We start from the raw sequence: 21633 nt of genomic DNA, 5'->3' as shown, positions 1-21633 counted from the left end.
TAGTGTGAAGATTAACTGGAAAATGAGGTCATTCTGTGAAAAGAACCCACATCTCAATTTTGTTCTTTATTAGGAAAGTGTGAAAGCAGATGTTTCACCCATTCTTATAAAATTTATCTGCTGCTGAATTTCTAAAATTGAATAGGAACTGTGGATCTTGGGCTAAAATATCTGTTTCTGGGTGCCAGAAGTTGGTTGAGTTGATTTGACACAGATGTGCAGCAGATATCAACAACAAAGGTTATGCAACTAAATATTAAGAATCAATAGTTTAAAGTGAAGTTAAATGTTAAGAAATTTCTTCAGTTTTAAGTTTCTACAGAGAAAAATGTTGACTGCTGTTTTTTTTTTTTTTAACAGATTAATATTCATTTTATTTGCCGCGCTTTAAAAGAACAAGACAGAGTTTTAAACCGAGTAAATGCTTTGATTTGTAATTGAATGTGTATTTTTTTCAATACATTTGAAATATGGAAATAAACTCTGTTTTTAAAAATTTTGCACTTTATTCACTTTTATTAGTACACTGATATTATTTTTAACACAACTGTATGTGTGTAACCAAAGTGTAACTATGGTGAATAACTGTTGATAAGCAGATGTTGCGTCATCCTCCCGTCCAGCAGATGGCGCAAACTCACCGCGTGTTACATAAAAAAAGAAGAAGAAGAAGAAGAGAAGTGCACAGTTCGAGCAGCAGTATGTGTTATGTTGTTTTTGCTTTTTATTTGTGTGTGAATAATGTGTGTGAATAATGTGTGTGTTGTCTTTTTGGTAAATGACGTTTTGTTTTTGCTTACTGTAAATACTTTTTACCATACACTTTGTTTCCAGAGTTGTTTCTGTAGTCAGTAAGGTTTTGTTTCTTGATTTAACAAAGCTGCAGTCTTTTATTGAAATAATGTTTTTGTGTGAATATTATAATGGTGATGTGTTTGTGTTCAGATGTTCATCATGAGAGATCAGATGGATGTGATGTGCTGTAAATCAGTAGGAACTGATCTGTCCATGCTGGATATTGATGATTTGATGACAGAAATCTCTCAGCTGAAGAAAGAGGTGGCGTTACTGGAGTCAAAGCTCAGACAGAGAGATGAACTCAACACAAAGGTTTGTATAAATTAAAACACTTAAACACTCTTTGTCATCATGATTGAGGTTTGTGTGTTCAGTGTTGATCCTATAGTGAAAGTACATCATCACAACTGTTTGTTTTAATGTTATTTCCAGGATGTATCTGGTGTCTCTCTCTGTGGCTTAACTGATCAAACATCTACAGATCTTCTGGTTTCTGTCTGTAATGAAGACCAGAAGACATCAGTGAATCTGCTGGACTGTGGGATAGAAGTGAAACAAGAAGACACAGAAGCAGAGGAAGGTGATTTGATTTATTCAGGTATGCACAGTTTTATCTTGGACAAAATTGGTGTCCAATTTATTATATATTTATTTATTATCCATATGTTCTTGTGCACTTGTAAATTCCAAGGTCACATAATGTCCCAGGATCTGTTGTGCTAATCTTAAGTTCGTATTTTGTTTATTGTTATGAAAGTTGAAGTTTTGTAAAGTTTTTATTTGTCTTTATTTGATTTATGTGCCATGATAATAAATGGACTGGCATATTCAACTTCATACTGAGATATGGACAATACATTTGTTTGTTTTTTAGCAAGCCTAATGCACGCGTCAAATTCAGGACCTATAACTCCTTCCCCGTCGTTACATTCCCTTTGGATATATCTAACTGGCATTTTTTTGTCTCATCAGTTTATTTCTCTTGATTCATATGAAGTCTGTTATATGTTATTATCCTTTTAAAGGATGCTAAAGTTTTCTAACTTAAAATCACACATATTTTTTATATAATCTTAACACTGTAGTAAATTACTCCGCTTTACTTTAATTGGATATTTTTCTTGTGTTTATTTCATGTTGTACAAACGTTTCGTAGTATTAAAATAAATGGTTGTGTTTTATATCATACTTAATTTTGTAATAAATACAGTAAAGCTAATCAGTGTATTCACGTGTTGCCTTAACCACATATTTCATATTTTCAAAACAAAAACATGCAGGGTTTTTACATTTTTATATAATTAGTTAAAAATAAATTAAAATAAGAATATCCAGGACTGCACTATCCACCTGTTTCTTGACGTAAATGTGGGCGCCGCCATCTTTGAGCTTTCTTGTTTATGACTTCCGCTGAGCCACTAAAGCTAATGGTAGTCTATTGCGAAGGACACAAGTGTGCCGTTTTGACTGGCTGTTTAATGTTTATTACGAAATCCAGGAAGACCGACAGTTAGGGGTTGCCATAATAGCTAATACAAATGCAGTAAATCTCTACAAAACATTTGTTTTAACTATAATACACGCACAAGAACTGAATGTGTATGTGGCATGATTCGTAATGTGTTTGCGCGTACTAAGTCTGAACTTGCAAGTCTGAACTTGGCCTACTTGGTATTGAGAAACAGCCCTAGTTTCAAAAATTATCGGTGTATTTTTTACTGTTACATTGTTCATAATGATTTTCCCTTTTTATTTCAGACCTGATGGAGCCAAAAGAAGAAATAACAAATGCAAGAGAACAGACAGATCAAGGTGATTTGATTTATTTAAGTATCTGGCTTTAATGTTTAAAGGTAGGGTAACACATTTTGAAAAATGCTAACGGTAGCCGCCTAGCAATGAAATCCCGATCCCACCCTCAAGTCAAATCGCTCTCCAAAGTCACGCCTCTTTCCAAACACATGAACACGCACAGATCAGACGATCACGTCTCATTCACCAGTGAGAAAACTTTGCAGTACAAAGTGAATAACACTTCCAAAATAACCAACATAAACAACTGGTTTACATCAGAATTAGTTTAAGCACACGTTCGGTTGTGTAGACGTAGTAACTATATCGTTATGCTTATCCGTAAACGAACACAAATTTCATAAGCAACACAACGTTTCATCAAAGTATAATATCTGAATCCATCTCAATACAAACATATCGCGTACCTACCTTACCAAAATAAACAGTGCAACGACCCTTTCAGACGCTTTGCCTCCTGTAGCTGTTTGCATCTCGTGGTAAAGCACTAAAGTTACTGATGTTAATTTTGATTTTTTCTCTTGCTGATCCAGGCAGTTTTTGCTGTTGTTGTTATAAAAGATGCATTTAGTTTTGTTGCTCCTGTGTAGGTTGTCAATTCAGCAGAAAAGTTTGGTGTTCTCGCTGTTTACAGACAGAGCGCACGTGAACGCGCCGATGACGTATGGTATCTGCGTGGACTCGCTGCGCGGTGGGAATTCAAATTACGCGTACGTATGAGGGACATAAAAGGAAACGTCCGTTCGGACCGAAATCTATGATTTGTTGAACATTTTTTGGTCCTACGCCTTTCACAGATGACATACATTTTTACAAATACATTTAAACAACTTAACACAGTGATTGCTATCAGGATGTGAGGAGACTTTTAACCAGCATAACTAAAAATGTTTCAGGATCAAATCTGTTACCCTACCTTTAACTAGTAATGACAAAGACACAAACACAATTATAGTTGCAGAAGTTACGGTTAGGGTCAATGCATTTTCTTACTGTCAAAGTCTTCATAATGATTTTCTCTGTTCATTTCAGATCTGAAAGTGGTTAAGGAGGAAATTTCACAACTGGAGGAGAAACCTCATCATTTGATACCAAAAGAAGAACATTTCACGAATCAATGTCACCTCAATGAGCACACGAAAACTCACCTTACAGAAGAAAAACCTTACAGCTGTGATCAGTGTGGAAAAACCTTCACTCGCAATTCTTGCCTTAATGAGCATATAAGACTTCACACTGGAGAAAAGCCTTATAGATGTGATCAGTGTGGAAAAACCTTCATTCGCAGGTCTAGCCTTAATATTCACAAAAGTGATCACACTGGAGAAAAACCTTACAGTTGTGATCAGTGTGGAAAGACCTTCAAGAATAAATGGCATTTAGGTGAGCACACAAAAATTCACACTGGAGAAAAACCTCACAGCTGTGACCAGTGTGGAAAGAGTTTTATTCGTAAGTCTGACCTTAATGTACACATGAAAATTCACACTGGTGAAAAACCTTACAGATGTAATCAGTGTGGAAGATCCTTTAAGAATAAATATCTTTTAAGTGAGCACAAAAAAAATCACACTGGTGAAAAACCTTACGGCTGTGATCAATGTGGAAGAACCTTTAAGAATAAATGGCATTTAAGGGAGCACACAAGAATTCACACTGGAGAAAAACCTCACAGCTGTGACCAGTGTGGAAAGCGATTCATTCGTAAACTCGCACTCAACAGGCACATGAGTATTCACACTGGAGAAAAACCTTTTAAATGTGACCCACTGTGAAAAGAGCTTCATTCGTAAGTTTAAACTTGAAGCACATGGGAATTCACACTTAAGAAAGGCCTTAAAAAAAAAACTAATTTGCTCATTTTCACATTTGAAGAGTTCAGATGCAAAAACCACTAAATGCCACTTCGGTCAAAAAGGAGATTATAATATTAATCGAATGCTTTTGGCATGTAATATTCGTTCATCAAGTAGTTTCACTTCAAATTCGCTTGATCCCAGCCTCAGGCCATTCAGAAATACCAGTTTGTTAGCAGAATTCATTAAGAGTCTGATAGAAACGTGGTGCAAAAATCATGATATTGGGATGTTTTTTATACTACTGTGTTGGGCCTATATATCATATACAAGAGAAAAAGAATCAGTTTGAATACATCAGAATACTTGATAAGATAATGTTGCCCTTGGCCGAAGAGGAAATGCCCCTAAAATGGGTGTTTCAATAAGACAACAACCCCACATACACAAACAAGAGGGCAAAATCTTGGTTCCACACAAAAAGGATTGAGGTTATTATGGAGTGTCCAGCTCAATCTCCTGATCTCTACCCCATTGAAAACTTGTGGGGTGACAATAAAAATGCAGTTTCTGACATAAAACCTAAAAATTGACAGGAACTGTGGATCTTGGGCTAAAATATCTGTTTCTGGAGTTGATTTGACACAGATGTGCAGCAAATATCAATGACAATGGTTATGCAAAAAAATATAAATAATTAAATAGTTTAAAGTGAAGTTAAATGTTAAGAAATTTCACTACAGAGAAAAATGTTAACACTGCTATTTTTTTAAACAGATTAATATTCATTTGATTTGCTTCCCTTTAAAAGAACAAGACAGAATTGTAAACTGTGTTGATGCTTTGATTTGTAGTTGAATGTGTAATGTTTTAAATACATTTGAAATAAACTGTTTTAAAAAAAAATTTGGCACTTTATTCACTTTTATTAGTACACTGCTATTATTTTGAACACAACGGTATGTGTGTAACTATAGTAAATGAATGTTAAGCAGTTTTTGCGTCACGCTCCCGTCCAGCAGAGGGCGCAAACTCACCGCGTGTTGCATAAAACAACAGAAGAAGAGAAGCGCACGAGCGGCATTAGTAAGTTGTGTTGTGTTGTTTTGCTTTTTATATGTGTGTTAATAATCTTTGTGTTATCTTTGTGGTGAACGAAGTTTTATTCTTGTTAACTGTAAATACTTTTTTACCATACACTTTGTTTCCAGAGTGATTTTTGTAGTCAGGAAGATTTTGTTTCTTGATTTAACAAAGCTGCAGTCGTTTATTGCAATGATGTTTTTGTGTGAATATTATAATGGCGTTGTGTTTGTGTTCAGATGTTCATCATGAGAGATCAGATGGATGTGATGTGCTGTAAATCAGTAGGAACTGATCTGTCCATGCTGGATATTGATGATTTGATGACAGAAATCTCTCAGCTGAAGAAAGAGGTGGCGTTACTGGAGTCAAAGCTCAGACAGAGAGATGAACTCAACACAAAGGTTTGTATAAATTAAAACACTTAAACACTCTTGTCATCATGATTGAGGTTTAAATGACACCGTGCTGGTCCAATAGTGAAAGTACATTTGTTTTACTGTTTGTTTTAATGTTATTTCCAGGATGTATCTGTTGTCTCTCTCTGTGGCTTTACTGATCAAACATCTACAGATCTTCTGGTTTCTGTCTGTAATGAAGACCAGAAGACATCTGTGAATCTGCTGGACTGTGGGGTAGAAGTGAAACAAGAAGACACAGAAGCAGATGAAGGTGATTTGATTTATTCAGGTATGTACAGTTTATTCTAAGACAATATTGGTCTTTGGTGGAGGTTGCTGAACATGTTCATACCGGGTGTGCCTCATAAGTCTTGAAAAGTGAAGCCTCTGGCTCTTTGATCGCCCCCTGGTGGCTGGCTGCAGTACAAGTCATAAACCCGCCCTCTCCTTTCAAACAAATGGGACTCTGCTCTAAATAAAAAAATTATTTAAACTTCCAATAAAAGTTTCCAAAAGATAGTTTTAGTCCTTTTAAGTAGTTGTTATCACATTGATATATGTTCAAGTGTTCATTTTTGTGATAACTTTCATTTTAGCTAGTTATTTCATGCTATAGAAACAGGGCGTGTTGTTAAGATTGGCGTGGTTCAATTGGTCGCGCGAGCGTTTGGGCGGAAGTTTGATACCGCGGCTCTGCCTCTGGCTCCACGGACGATTCCTTCTGCTCATGCCCTGGCTCCAAACTGACGTTTTTACGTAACATGGCGGCGACCGTGGACGGACATTTTTGCTTCAATTCATTTACAATGGAGGGAGGCGACGTCGCGTCGTCCATCTTTTTTTTACAGTCTATGGTTCATACACTCACACTTTAAAAAGTACCTCACCCATGTAAACATAATGTTTATTAAATGTATTTAATATTTAAAAATGTATGGAAAAGTCTGAAAAAATTGTATATCCTCCTCCACGCTATATATATAAAGGCTATGCATTTATCAGACACAGATATTATTTATTACTTAAATAATAAATGTTGGCCAGTATTGACATAAAAGACAGGAAAACTACAATTCCAGTTTAAAAAATGATCAGTATTATGTTTTTTTTTACCGTGTCATATTGTTCATAATGATTTTCTTTTTTCATTGCAGACCTGATGGAGCCAAAAGAAGAAATCACAAATGCAAGAGAACAGACAGATCAAGGTGATTTGATTTATTTATCTGCCTCTAATGTTTAACCAGTAACGACAAAGACACAAACACAATTATAGTTGCAGAAGTTCTCAGTGCATTTTTTACTGTGTCATATTGTTCATAATGATTTTCTCTGTTCATTTTAGATCTGAAAGTGACAAAGGAGGAAATTTCACAACTCAATGAAATGGAGGAGAAACCTCATCATTTGATACCCAAGGAAGAATCTCTGAGCTGTTCGATTACTGTGAGGAATTTGTCACCTAAAAGAAACAACAAGCAAAAGGCAACAGCTAAAGATGCTCTTACTTGCCCTCAGTGTGGAAAGACCTTCACATATAAATATAAACTTAATAAGCACATGAAAACCCACACTGGAGAAAGACCTTACAGATGTGATCAGTGTGGAAAAAGTTTCATTCGTAAGATTGACCTCAACAGGCACATGAGGATTCACACTAAAGAAAGGCCTTACAAATGTGATCAGTGTGGAAAGAACTTCAGGTATAAAGGGCACCTTACTGACCACACGAAAATTCACGCTGGAGAAAAGCCTTACAGATGTGATCATTGTGGAAAGAGTTTTCTTCATAGGGGTAATCTCAATGTGCACATGAGAATTCACACTGGAGAAAAACCTTACAGATGTGATCAGTGTGGAAAGAGTTTCATTTGTAAGACTGACCTTAATCAGCACATAATAATTCACACTGGAGAAAAGCCTTACAGATGTGATCAGTGTGGAAAGAGTTATGGTCGTAGGTGTGATCTCAAGGGGCACATGAGTATTCACACTAATGAAAGGCCTTACAAATGTGATCATTGTGGAAAGAACTTCAATTATAAATGGCACCTTAATGATCACACAAGAATTCACACTGGAGAAAGGCCTTACAGATGTGATCACTGTGGAAAAACCTTTAATAGAAAATCGCATTTAAGTAATCACACAAAAATTCACACTGGAGAAAAGCCTTACAGATGTGATCAATGTGGAATGAGTTTTCTTCGTAGGTTTAATCTCAACGTGCACATAAGAATTCACACTGGAGAAAAACCTTGCAGCTGTGATCAATGTGGAAAGAATTTCAATCATAAGACTTATCTCAATAGGCACATGAAGATTCACACTAAACAAAGGCCTTAAAATGCCCCTACTACGGTGATTTTCGTATTTGAAAAGTTCAGATGCAAAAACCACTAAACGCAACCTCGGTAAAAAATGAGATGATAATATTAACCGAATGCTTTTGGCATGTATTATACGTTCATCAAGTAGTTTTGCTTCAAATGTGCCTAAAGGCACACCGTCGAACTTTTTGGCCACTAGGGGCCGCTAGACATGTATTTTTCATGCCTAGCACCCCTAGAGGCCACAAGCGCCGCAGCACTGTCGCAAAGGAAAAGAACTGGCCAACCTTAAAACTAAACTAAAAAATAAACCTTTAAAACGCTAAACAATCAACATTTTGAGGCATCAGGGAGAAACGCAGTCATGTTACAACTTTCTGATGAGGAACTCGTGGTAGAAGTCATTTCTCAATCTGAAGGTTGCAGCCTCCGGATGTCGTATTTCTAAGCTGCATACGTCATCAAGACTGCCTTATTTCAGAATATTAACAATTATAAACTTGACTATTATACTTAGTTAATCGTAAATTGTTGCAGTATGCTTATGTCTTGCGAATGTAATGCACAGTTTACCTTAATAAACCAGGCTTGATGACGTATGCAGCCTGCATATTTGACCTCCGGAGGCTGCAGTCTTCCAATTGAGAAATGACCAGAAGTATTTCCTTGCCTTTTTCGAAACAAATATTGTTGCATCGTCCCTCTCTTCCTCGCCACCAGGATTTTCCGCAATGGCGCTCGTTTTCCTCTCTTTTGTGTGAAAATTGTCGCTCCGAATCCAAGTAAACCGATGTGTTCACGTCTGCCGCTTTGTAATGTCACGCGAGTGACAGCGGAACGCAGCAAATGAGGAAGAGAAAAGAGAGAAACGTTAGGATCTGATTGGTGAAATAATAGGGTTTGGTTTTACACTGTTTGAGTTTGAGCAAGTTTGACTGACTGCTATAGCGTCCTGGATTGTAATGTAAATACCATAGACAGTAAAAGAAATGAAAAAAAAAACAAGCAATACGATTAATACAGATTGAAGAATAGTCAGGATGTAAAGATTCAGCCTTTCATTCCCTAAAGAAAGAGCAAAGATGATCTAAAATGATCTGTAAGTACAGTGACAGTCAGAAGACTTCTGATTGAAGCTGAGCTGTTTTCAAGAAGCCCCCATAAAGCAACATTGTTGAAAAACACATCAAGTGGCCGAAAGAAAAATGGCGTAATATTTTGTGGCCTGACGAGAGTAAAATTGTTCTCTTCGACTCAAGTGGTTATCGGCAGAACCTCAGGCGACTCCCGGGTACTAAATTCAAGCCACAGTACCCTATAAAGACAGTTAAACATGGTGGTGCAAAAATCATGGGATTGGGATGTTTTTCATACTACAGTGTTGGGCTTATTTATCTTATACAAGAGAAAAGGGATCAGTTTGAATACATCAAAATACTTGTTAAGATTATGTTGCCCTTGACCGAAGTGGAAATGCCCCTAAAATGGGTGTTTCAACAAGACAAATCTGGTTCCAGACAAAAAGGATTGAGGTAATGATGGAGTGTCCAGCTCAATCCCCTGATCTCTACCTCATTGAAAACTTGTGGGGTGACAACAAAAAATGCAGTTTTTGACGTAAAACCTACAAACTTTACAGGAACTGTGGATCTTGGACTAAAATATCTGTTTCTGGGTGCCGGTTGGTTGAGTTGATTTGACACAGATGTGCAGCAGATATAAACAACAATGCAACTAAATATAAATAATTCAATAGTTTAAAGCGAAGTTAAATCTTTAGAAATTTCTTCAGTTTTAAGTGTCTACAGAGAAAAATGTTGACACTGCTTTTATTTTATTTGAACAGATTAATATTCATTTTATTTGTTTCCCTTTAAAAGAACAAGACAGACTTGTAAACCGTATTAATGCTTTGATTTGTAATTGAATGTGTAATGTTTTCAATACATTTGAAATATGGAAATAAACCATTTTTAAAATGTTTGCACTTTGTTCACTTTTATTAGTACACTGCTTTTATTTAATACACAACTTATGTGTGTATAATACTATAACTATAGTAAATGACTGTTGTCAAGCAGCTGTTGCGTCATCCTCCCGTCCAGCAGATGGCGCAAACTCACCGCGTGTTACATAAAACAACAGAAGAAGAAGAAGAGAAGCTCACAGTTCGAGCAGCAGTAAGTGTTGTGTTGTTTTTGCTTTTTATTTGTATGTGAATAATGTGTGTGTTATCTTTGTGGTGAACGAAGTTTATTCTTGCGTACTGTAAATACTTATTTTGTTACCATACACTTTGTTTCCAGAGTTATTTTTGTAGTCAGGAAGGTTTTGTTTCTAAATTTAACAAAACTGCAGTCGTTTATTGAAATAATGTTTTTGTGTGAATATTATAATGATGTGTTTGTGTTCAGATGTTCATCATGAGAGATCAGATGGATGTGATGTGCTGTAAATCAGTAGGAACTGATCTGTCCATGCTGGATATTGATGATTTGATGACAGAAATCTCTCAGCTGAAGAAAGAGGTGGCGTTACTGGAGTCAAAGCTCAGACAGAGAGATGAACTCAACACAAAGGTTTGTATAAATTAAAACACTTAAACACTCTTTGTCATCATGATTGAGGTTTGTGTGTTTAGTGTTGATCCTATAGTGAAAGTACATCATCACAACTGTTTGTTTTAATGTTATTTCCAGGATGTATCTGGTGTCTCTCTCTGTGGCTTTACTGATCAAACATCTACAGATCTTCTGGTTTCTGTCTGTAATGAAGACCAGAAGACATCAGTGAATCTGCTGGACTGTGGGATAGAAGTGAAACAAGAAGACACAGAAGCAGATGAAGGTTATTTGATTTATTCAGGTATGGCCTTTGGTGGTGGTTGATGAACATTTTTATACACTCACACATTAAAGAGTACCTCACCCATGTAAACATAATGTTTATAAAATGTATTTAATATTTAAAAATGTCACTTAAACACAAAGTATGGTTAAAAATGTTATAACCTCCTCCTCGCTATATATAAAGGCTATGCATTTATCAGACACAGATATAATTTATTACTTGTCACTCATGCTGTTGTCATTTCATGCCCTCTTAGCAAACAAGTATGGTTGTTTATTCACTTGGCTTTCATTGCTTTGTAGGATATCCTAATTTGGTAGACCTGATAATTAGACCAAGCTTGGTATATAATCATACCAATAACAATTTTACAATATAAAACTAAATAAAATGATAACTAACAGCTAACTATAAGCTATGCATTTATCAGACACACATATTATTTATTACTTAAATAATACATGTTGGCCAGTATTGACATAAAAGACAGGAAAACTACAATTGCAGTTTCAAAAATGATCAGTGTTATGTTTTTTTATTGCAGACCTGATGAAGCCAAAAGAAGAAATCACAAATGCAAGAGAACAGACAGATCAAGGTGATTTGATTTATTTATCTGCCTCTAATGTTTAACCAGGAATGACAAAGACACAAACACAATTATAGCTGCCAGCAGCGATGGCGGGCCCTCGCACGTTTTTTTACCGCTACACGGTGCCTCCAAGAAAACGATGCCAGTGGGCATGTGCATCAAGTGGGTAAATATCAGTGGACTATTTCATCTTGCTACTGACCCATTTAGGTACAGTAGGTAAAAGAAACCCCACATTTTAGACAAACGGGGTGCGCTAGTCCGCCACTACATAGACACGCCTTCATCTGACGTTTTTGTCAACACTTAACAACCGACAACTCTGATGTGTGTGCCAAATTTAAAGTTAATCTAAGCACGCCAAGAGGAAATATGCATGAAATAAAAGTAAAGTTTGATGCGTTGCCATGGGAACAGCATTCGAGATGTCAAAAATTCCTTTGCAATTTAGCATCTACAATGTCTCAGCATCATGTTGACCACTTCTGGTGTTAATCGCATGAATATCCTAAAAGGGTATTTAAAAGAACATTGCATGGAACTGTCAAAAAATCCACCTTTGTGACTGACACACTTCCTGGCACCTGGAGGTGGCGCTATGCCCGGGAGTCACAATAGGCACATCAATGCGATCGGAATCTTCAGACAAACAAACACCCCGCGTGTCATCACAATAAGACCTTTTTTACCATAGATAATAAACACTTTCTGTTTCTCTGATTTCGCCATGAATTTGTCGCCTCGCCATTACAGAACCGTTCAAGATATCAAAAATCCTTTAGCAATTTATTATCTTTAATGTCTCGGCATCATGTTGAACTTGTTGGGTGTCAATCGCATGAATCCTCTAGGAGGAGTATTTAAAAGTTCACAGCATGTAACTGTCAGCTTTAAATATGCTGGAAAATGAAAGCAAAGTTTGACGCATTGCCATGGGAACAGCATTTGAGATATCAAATATCCCTTTTCGCAATTTAGCAAGTACAATGTCTCGGCATCATGTTCACCACGTTTGGTGCAAATCCCATGAATCCCCTAGAAGGAGTATTTAAAAGTTCACCGCATGCATTTTTTAAACAATCCAAAATGGCCGACTTCCTGTTGGGCAGAGCTAAAATGTTAGAGGGCGAAAGTTGTTCGGGTCAATGAGATCTATATGCGTACCAACTCTCGTACATGTGCGTACATGTTTGCCTGTGTGCACAAATTTTTGTTTTTGCATTACAGGGGGCACTACAGAGCCCTCCTGCCACGCCCGTGTTCCAGTCTTTGCCCGGTCCTAATGGCCGACGACTCTGACGTCTCTGCCAATTTTCAATAGTTTTCCAGTATGTTAAGGCCCCCAAAATGCCCCAAAATGTAAAAAAAATAATAAATCCAAGCAAAAACAATAGGGCTTCGCACCTTTCGATGCAGGCCATTCTGGCCCGCTCCTCGGTGCTCGGGCCCTGATTATAGTTGCAGAAGTTCTCAGTGCATTTTTTACTGTGTCAGATTCTTCATAATGATTTTCTCTGTTCATTTTAGATCAGAAAGTGGTAAAGGAGGAAATTTCACACCTCAATGAAATGGAGGAGAAACCTCATCATTTGATACCCAAGGAAGAATCTCTAAGCTGCTCGATAACTGGGAGGGATTTGTCACCTAAAAGGAACAACAAGCAAAAGACAACAGCCAAGGATGCTCTTACTTGCCCTCAGTGTGGAAAGACCTTCACATATAAATCTATGCTTAATAATCACATGAGAATTCACACTGGAGAAAAACCTTACAGATGTGATCAGTGTGGAAAAAGTTTCACGAATAAAAGCCACCTTAAGGAGCATACGAGAATCCACACTGGAGAAAAGCCTCACAGATGTGATCAATGTGGAAAGAATTTTCTTCGTAGGTTTAATCTCAACAAGCACATAAGAATTCACACTGGACAAAAACCTTACAGATGTGATCAGTGTGGAAAAACCTTCAATAGAAAATCGCATTTCAATGAGCATACAAAAATTCACACTGGAGAAAAGCCTTACAGATGTGATCAGTGTGAAAAGAGTTTCATTCACAAGACTTATCTCAATAGGCACATGAGGATTCACACTACAGAAATGCCTTAAAATGCCCCTACTACGGTGATTTTCGTATTTGAAAAGTTCAGATGCAAAAACCACTAAACGCAACCTCGGTCAAAAATGAGATGATGATATTAACCGAATGCTTTTGGCATGTATTATTCGTTCATCAAGTAGTTTTGCTTCAAATCCACTTAATCCCAGTCTCAGGCCATTCAGAAATACCAGTTTGTTGACAGAATTCATTAAGAGTCTGATAGAAATTTCATTTTTATAAGAAAACACATCAGGGTGGTTATAGACCCTTTTTAGGGGGGACTTCAGCCACCTTGTCTGTCATCTTAGCCGCCCTACAATTATTAAATCAATCAAACTATCAGATATACAGTTATGTTCAAAATAATAGCAGTGCCACATCAGTAACGTGATAAACCCCTGTTATCCGTAATAGTTTTATTTCTGCATTAGAAATGATTTACTTACAGATGTAGTAGTGTAATAGAAAAACAATAGACCCATTTGTTATGATATCCACACTACTTGTTATGAGTTAAAGACTCATTTATTAAAAGTGGCTCGATCAAAATAATGCTTTAAAATGGCAACAAAAACCCAAACACATGGAAGAAAACAAGCAATATGGTTAATACAGATTGAAGAATAGTCCGGATGTAAAGATTCAGCCTTTCATCCCCTCTAGAAAGATCAAAGATGATCTAAAATGATCTGTAAGTACAGTGACAGTCAGAAGACATCTGATTGAAGCTGAGCTGTTTCCAAGAAGACCCCATAAAGCACCATTGTTGAAAAACACATCAACTGTCCGAAAGAAAAATGGCGTAAAATTTTCTGACCTGATGAGAGTAAAATTGTTCTCTTCGAGTCAAGTGGTTATCGGCAGAACCTCAGGCGACTCCCGGGTACTAAATTCAAGCCACAGTACACTACAAAGACAGTTAAACATGGTGGTGCAAAAATCATGGGATTGGGATGTTTTTCATACTACAGTGTTGGGCTTATTTATCTTATACAAGAGAAAAGGGATCAGTTTGAATACATCAAAATACTTGATAAGATTATGTTGCCCTTGGCTGAAGAGAAAATGGCCCGTAAATAGGTGTTTCAACAAGACAACAACCACAAACACACAAGCAAGAGGGCAAAATCTTGGTTCCAGACAAAAAGGATTGAGGTTATTATGGAGTGTCCAGCTCAATCCCCTGATCTCTACCCCATTGAAATCTTGTGGGGTGACAATAAAAATGCAGTTTTTGACGTAAAACCTAAAAATGAACAGGAACTGTGGATCTTGGGGTAAAATATCGGTTTCTGGGTGCCAGAAGTTGGTTGGGTTGATTTGACACAGATGTGCAGCAAATATAAATAATTAAATAGATAGAAGTGAAGTTAAATCTCAAGAAATTATTTCAGTTTATAAGTGTCTACAGAGAAAAAGTTTACACTGCGATTTTTTTTTTTTTTTGGAACATTAATATTCATTTTATTTGCTTCCCTTTAAAGAACAAGAGAGAATTGTAAACTGTGTTAATGCTTTGATTCGTAGTTGAATGTGTAATGTTTTCAATACATTTGAAATAAACTCTGTTTTTAAATTTTTTTGCACTTTATTCACTTTTATTAGTACACTGCTATTATTTTATACACAACTGTATGTGTGCAACAATGGTGAATGACTGTTGTCAGCAGCTGTTGCGTCATCCTCCCGTCCAGCAGATGGCGCAAACTCACTTCGTGTTACATAAAACAACAGAAGAAGAAGAGAAACTCTATACGAGCAGTAGTAAGTGTTGTGATGATTTTGCTTTTTATATGTGTGTTAATAATCTGTGTGTTCTCTTTGTGGTGAACGAAGTTTTATTCTTGCTTACTGTAATAGTTTTTACCATACACCTTTGTTTCCAGAGTTATTTCTGTAGTCAGTAAGGTTTTGTTTCTTGATTTAACAAATCTGCAGTCGTTTATAATCCTTTTGAAATTATGTTTTTGTGTGAATATTATATTGGTGATGTGTTTGTGTTCAGATGTTCATCATGAGAGATCAGATGGATGTGATGTGCTGTAAATCAATAGGAACTGATCTGTCCATGCTGGATATTGATGATTTGATGACAGAAATCTCTCAGCTGAAGAAAGAGGTGGCGTTACTGGAGTCAAAGCTCAGACAGAGAGATGAACTCAACACAAAGGTTTGTATAAATTAAAACACTTAAACACTCTTTGTCATCATGATTGAGGTTTGTGTGTTTAGTGTTGATCCTATAGTGAAAGTACATCATCACAACTGTTTGTTTTAATGTTATTTCCAGGATGTATCTGGTGTCTCTCTCTGTGGCTTTACTGATCAAACATCTACAGATCTTCTGGTTTCTGTCTGTAATGAAGACCAGAAGACATCAGTGAATCTGCTGGACTGTGGGATAGAAGTGAAACAAGAAGAAGCAGATGAAAGTGATTTGATTTATTCAGGTACGCACAGTATGTACAGACAAAATAGTCTTTGGTGGTGGTGATGAACATTTTTATACACTCGCACACATTAAAAAGTACCTCATCCATGTAAACTTAATGTTTATTAAATGTATTTAATATTTAAAAATGTCACTTAATCACAAAGTATGGATAAAAAATGTTAGAACCTCCTCCATGCTATATATAAAGGCCATGCCTTTATCAGACACAGATATGATTTTTTTAGGGCTGTGCAAAAATATCGATACACCGATAACTATCGTGATAGTTTTTGATTAAAAAGAAAAGAAAAAGTATTGCAATGTATCGCAACATGCAACGCATAGTATTGTATCGTGATACGTATTGAATCATGACCCATGTATCGTGATCGGGAGGCCCTTGCCAATACCCAGCCCTATTATTTATTGCTTGTCACTCTCACTGTCATAATTTCTTGTCCTCTTAGCAAACAAGTATGGTTGTTTTTTCACTTGGCTTTCATTGCTTTGTAGGATATCCTAATTTGGTACGCACAAAATGGGCATAGAAATATGCAAATATTTACATTTTTAAAAAATAAACTTGCTGTAAATAAGTGTGCGCCATACGGATGCTCTCGACCGTGCGTACGGGCTCTTTTTGAGTGGAGTGAAAGGACACAAACTCTGTTCTGTACATATACATGATATTCTCAGTATGCGCTGGCACAGAGTTAGACCCTTTTGACTCCACACAGAAACAGCAACGCGTGCGGCAGAAGTATTGGATCAGGACTCGGTGTCGATAGATCAAATGAAAATGAATCGTACTCGAGGGCAAAAGAACCCTGATCGGGACATCCCTAGTCATTATTGACATAAAAGACAGGAAAACTACAATTACAGTTTCAAAAATGATCGGTTTTATGTTTTTACTGTCATATTGTTTATAATGATTTTCTCTTTTCAGACCTGATGAAGCCAAAAGAAGAAATCACAAATGCAAGAGAACAAACAGATCAAGGTGATTTGATTCATTTATGGATCTGCCTCTAATGTTTAAAGGGACCCTCCACTTTTTTTTGGAAATAAGGTAATTTTTCAGCTCCCCTAGAGTTAAACATTTTACCATTTTGGAATCCATTCAGCTGATCTCTGGGTCTGGCGCTAACACTTTTAGCATAGCTTAGCACAATCCATTGAATCTAATTAAATCATTAGCATTGCGCTAAAAAAATAATCAAAGAGTTTCAATATTTTTCCTATTTAAAACTTGACTCTTTTGTAGTTACATCGTATACTAAGACTGACAGAAAATTAAAAGTTGTGGTTTTCTAGGCAGGTATGGTTAGGAACTATACTCTCATTCTGTTGTAATAATCAAGGACTTTGCTGCCGTAACTTGGCTGCAAGAGGCGTAATGATATTACACACTGCCTGAACATATTCCCTTTCATAACTTTCAATGCCAGGGGACTATTTTCGGGCAGTGCGTAATGTCAAGTTTCAAATAGGAAAAATATCGAAACTCTTTGATTATTTTTTAGCGCAGTGCTAATGATCTAATCAGATTCAATAGATTGTGCTTAGCTATGCTAAAAGTGTTAGCGCCAGACCCAGAAATCGGGTGAATGGATTTCAAACCGGTAAGAATCAAATGTTTATCCCCGGGGGAGCTAGAAATTAGCATATTTTCAAAAAAAGTAGAATGTTCCTTTAACCAGTAATGACAAAGACACAAACACAATTATAGTTGCATTTTTTACTGTTTCAAATTCTTCATAATGATTTTCTCTGTTCATTTTAGATCAGAAAGCGGTAAAGGAGGACATTTCACAACTCAATGAAATGGAGGAGAAACCTCATCATTTGTTACCCAAGGAAGAATCTCTGAGCTGCTCGATTACTGGGAGCAATTTGTCCCCTAAAAGAAAAAACAAGGAAAAGGCAACAGCTAAGGATGCTCTTGTGTGCCCTCAGTGCGGAAAGACCTTCACTACGAAATATATGCTTAATAATCACATGAGAATTCACACTGGAGAAAAACCTTACACATGTGATCAGTGTGGAAAAACCTTCAATCGCAAGTTTTGCCTTTTTGTTCACAAGAGAAGTCACACTGGAGAAAAACCTTACGGCTGTGATCAGTGTGGAAAGACCTTCAATAGAAAATCGTATTTAAGTGAGCACACAAAAATTCACACTGGAGAAAAGCCTTACAGATGTGATCAATGTGGAAAGAGTTTTATTCGTAGGTTTAATCTTAACGGGCACATAAGAATTCACACTGGAGAAAAGCCTTACAGCTGTGATCAGTGTGGAAAGACCTTCAATAGAAAATTGCATTTAAGTAATCACATAAAAATTCACACTGGAGAAAGGCCTTACAGATGTGATCAATGTGGAAAGAGTTTTGTTCGTAGGTTCGATCTCAACGGGCACATAAAAATTCACACTGGAGAAAAGCCTTATAGTTGTGATCAGTGTGAAAAGAGTTTCATCCGTAAGACTGACCTTAATCAGCACATAAAAATTCACACTGGAGAAAAGCCTTACAGATGTGATCAGTGTGGAAAGAGTTATGTTCGTAAGAGCGATCTCAACGGGCACATGAGTATTCACACTGGAAAATGGCCTTACAGCTGTGATCAATGTGGAAAGAACTTAAGGAATAAAGCCCACCTTAATGAACACACGAGAATTCACACTGGAGAAAAACCTCACAGCTGTGACCAATGTGGAAAGAGCTTCAGTCGTAAGATTGATCTCAAAAGGCACATGATAATTCACACTAAAGAAAGGCCTTAAAATGTCCCTACTATGGTGATTTTTGTAATTTAAGAGTTCAGATGCAAAGAGCACTAAATGAAAAAACTTTTGCGTCAAATTCGTTTAATCCCAGCCTCAGGCCATTCAGAAATACCAGTTTGTTGACAGAATTCATTAAGAGTCTGGTAGAAATTTCACATCAGGGCGGTTCCAGACCCTTTTTAGGGGGGCTTCAGCCACCTTGTCTGTCATCTTAGCCACCCTACAATTACTAAATCAATCAAACTCTCAGATATACAGTTATGTTCAAAATAATAGCAGTGCCACATCTGTAATGTGATAAATCATGGTATTGTATCATAAACAAGGGAAAAAGGATCAGTTTTGTAGGGTGATGCCAAACCCTGACAAAAGGTATTTGTAAAACTGGCACCAAATGGCTGAATCTACAGGGAACCGTTTATCAAAGACACTAAATTTAGAAACTAAAAAGCTCTCATCAAGCTCATATCTACCTCAAATATTCGGCTATAGGATGCTAAGCTCAAACCTCTGGTTATAGTTTGAATTTATTACTTAGTTGTATACAAACGATTGCATGGGGCTACATGGGAACTTTTAGCAAGAGATCGCAGGAGCAGCATTGTTAAACTGCTTTAGCCAAAACCTTTAGTACGGTTGAGTTTGTGTTCGGAACCCACACAGTGGCCGGTGTGGGGCGATACGACATTGGTAATCAAATGAATGAATTCAATATAAACATGAGTCAAACAGAATGATCAAATGTTTATCCAAATTCTACAATTACATCAATTAGATTCATAATTACGAACAATGTGGTTTTTCTTTATCTTTTAGAGTCAGATGAAGCTACATAAGTTGCTTAATGTTAAAGCTGTAGTCTACGATGTTGAAAATCGGTCGAGAAAGCCTGAGACGGTTAGTAAGTTTTAAAAAACTCATCCCGCCCCTCTGTGCTACCTGATCCCTCCCACCGGGAAACGACCTGAACAACGTAACTCAGTCAAGCTGTGATCACCGGTAGTAAACATCGGAACAGAGATTTACCGAGCAGTAAACACATAAAGCCTTACACTTACAATTATGACTGATTGACGTTATTTACTTTCACAACAACGTTTGGCATACGTTTCCCCTCCTAAGCCTTGTTTCCCCTTGTCAATAGTGCTGCATAGTGCACATTAATTGCACAATAATTATTAGTTAGTATTGCTAAGGTTTTGATTAATTGTTTTAGCAGCACACAGCGCATCTTGTTCAAATTCCGATCGGCTCGAACAGAAACCCGCTAGGCCTATTGAAATTCAAGCACTTTAATAAATATAATTACTTTGACCAGTGATACACGATGCTAAACGGCTAACATTCCAATGCCGACCGGCAGCATGAGCATGTTGTCAGACTGATATAAAGATATTTATGTAACGCCTCACACACTAAAAAATAAATAAATACGTACCTGCTCAACAAAAATTCCGGACAGCCCACATTGGTCAAGTTCTCTGCCGCTGTACACCCAATAGAGTGAATGGATTTTTTTCATTCTTTTTTCTCTTCATATTGTTATGATTTTACTGTAGAACCATAACCAGCATCGAAACAAGGTTATTAATAATGAACAATCTTTGAAATCGTAGACCATAGCTTTAAAACGTCGCTAGTAGGACCGAATGTGCGACGATCCTTCTGCCGTAATGTTTGGTTTCCACCATTGGTCCAAACGGATGAATATATATTTTATTAAGAAGATGGTTGAGTTAATTTGACACAGATGTGCAATGAGAATTTCAATGAGAATGGTTATGCAACTAAATATTAATAATTCAATAGGTTAAAGTGAAGGTAAATTTTAAGAAATTTCTTCAGTTTTAAGTGTCTACAGAGAAAAATGTTGACACTGCTTATTTTTATTTGAACAGATTAATATTCATTTTATTTGCTTCCCTTTAAAAGAATAAGACAGACTTGTAAACTGTGTTAATACTTTAATTTGTAATTGAACGTGTAATGTTTTAAATACATTTGAAATATGGAAATAAACTCTGTTTTTAAAAATGTTTGCACTTTATTCACTTTTATTAGTACACTGCTTTTATTTTATACACAACTGTATGTGTGTAACTATGGTGAATGACTGTTGTCAAGCAGCTGTTGCGTCATCCTCCCGTCCAGCAGATGGCGCAAACTCACCGCGTGTTACATAAAACAACAGAAGAAGAAGCGCACAGTTCGAGCAGTAGTAAGTGTTGTGTTGTTTTTGCTTTTTATTTGTGTGTGAATAATGTGTGTGTTGTCTTTGTGGTGAATGAAGTTTTATTCGTGCTTACTGTAAATAGTTTTTTTTACCATATACTTTGTTTCCAGAGTTATTTTTGTAGTCAGGAATGTTTTGTTTCTTGATATAACACAGCTGCAGTCGTTTATTGAATTTTTTTTTGTGAATATTATATTGGTGGTGTGTTTGTGTTCAGATGTTCATCATGAGAGATCAGATGGATGTGATGTGCTGTAAATCAGTAGGAACTGATCTGTCCATGCTGGATATTGATGATTTGATGACAGAAATCTCTCAGCTGAAGAAAGAGGTGGCGTTACTGGAGTCAAAGCTCAGACAGAGAGATGAACTCAACACAAAGGTTTGTATAAATTAAAACACTTAAACACTCTT

General features: G+C 36.6%; 1 pseudogene; it reads left to right on the top strand.

Moving 5' to 3' along the window:
- The first annotated feature begins 1257 nt into the window (after positions 1-1257).
- On the top strand, positions 1258-21020 carry LOC135775190 (uncharacterized; annotated as a pseudogene).
- Positions 21021-21633: the final 613 nt, after the last annotated feature.

This window comes from Paramisgurnus dabryanus, chromosome 21, assembly GCF_030506205.2.
Source record: "Paramisgurnus dabryanus chromosome 21, PD_genome_1.1, whole genome shotgun sequence".
Taxonomy (NCBI): domain Eukaryota; kingdom Metazoa; phylum Chordata; class Actinopteri; order Cypriniformes; family Cobitidae; genus Paramisgurnus; species Paramisgurnus dabryanus.
Note: the sequence above shows the minus strand (reverse complement) of the source record. Positions and strands in the feature narration are given on the sequence as shown.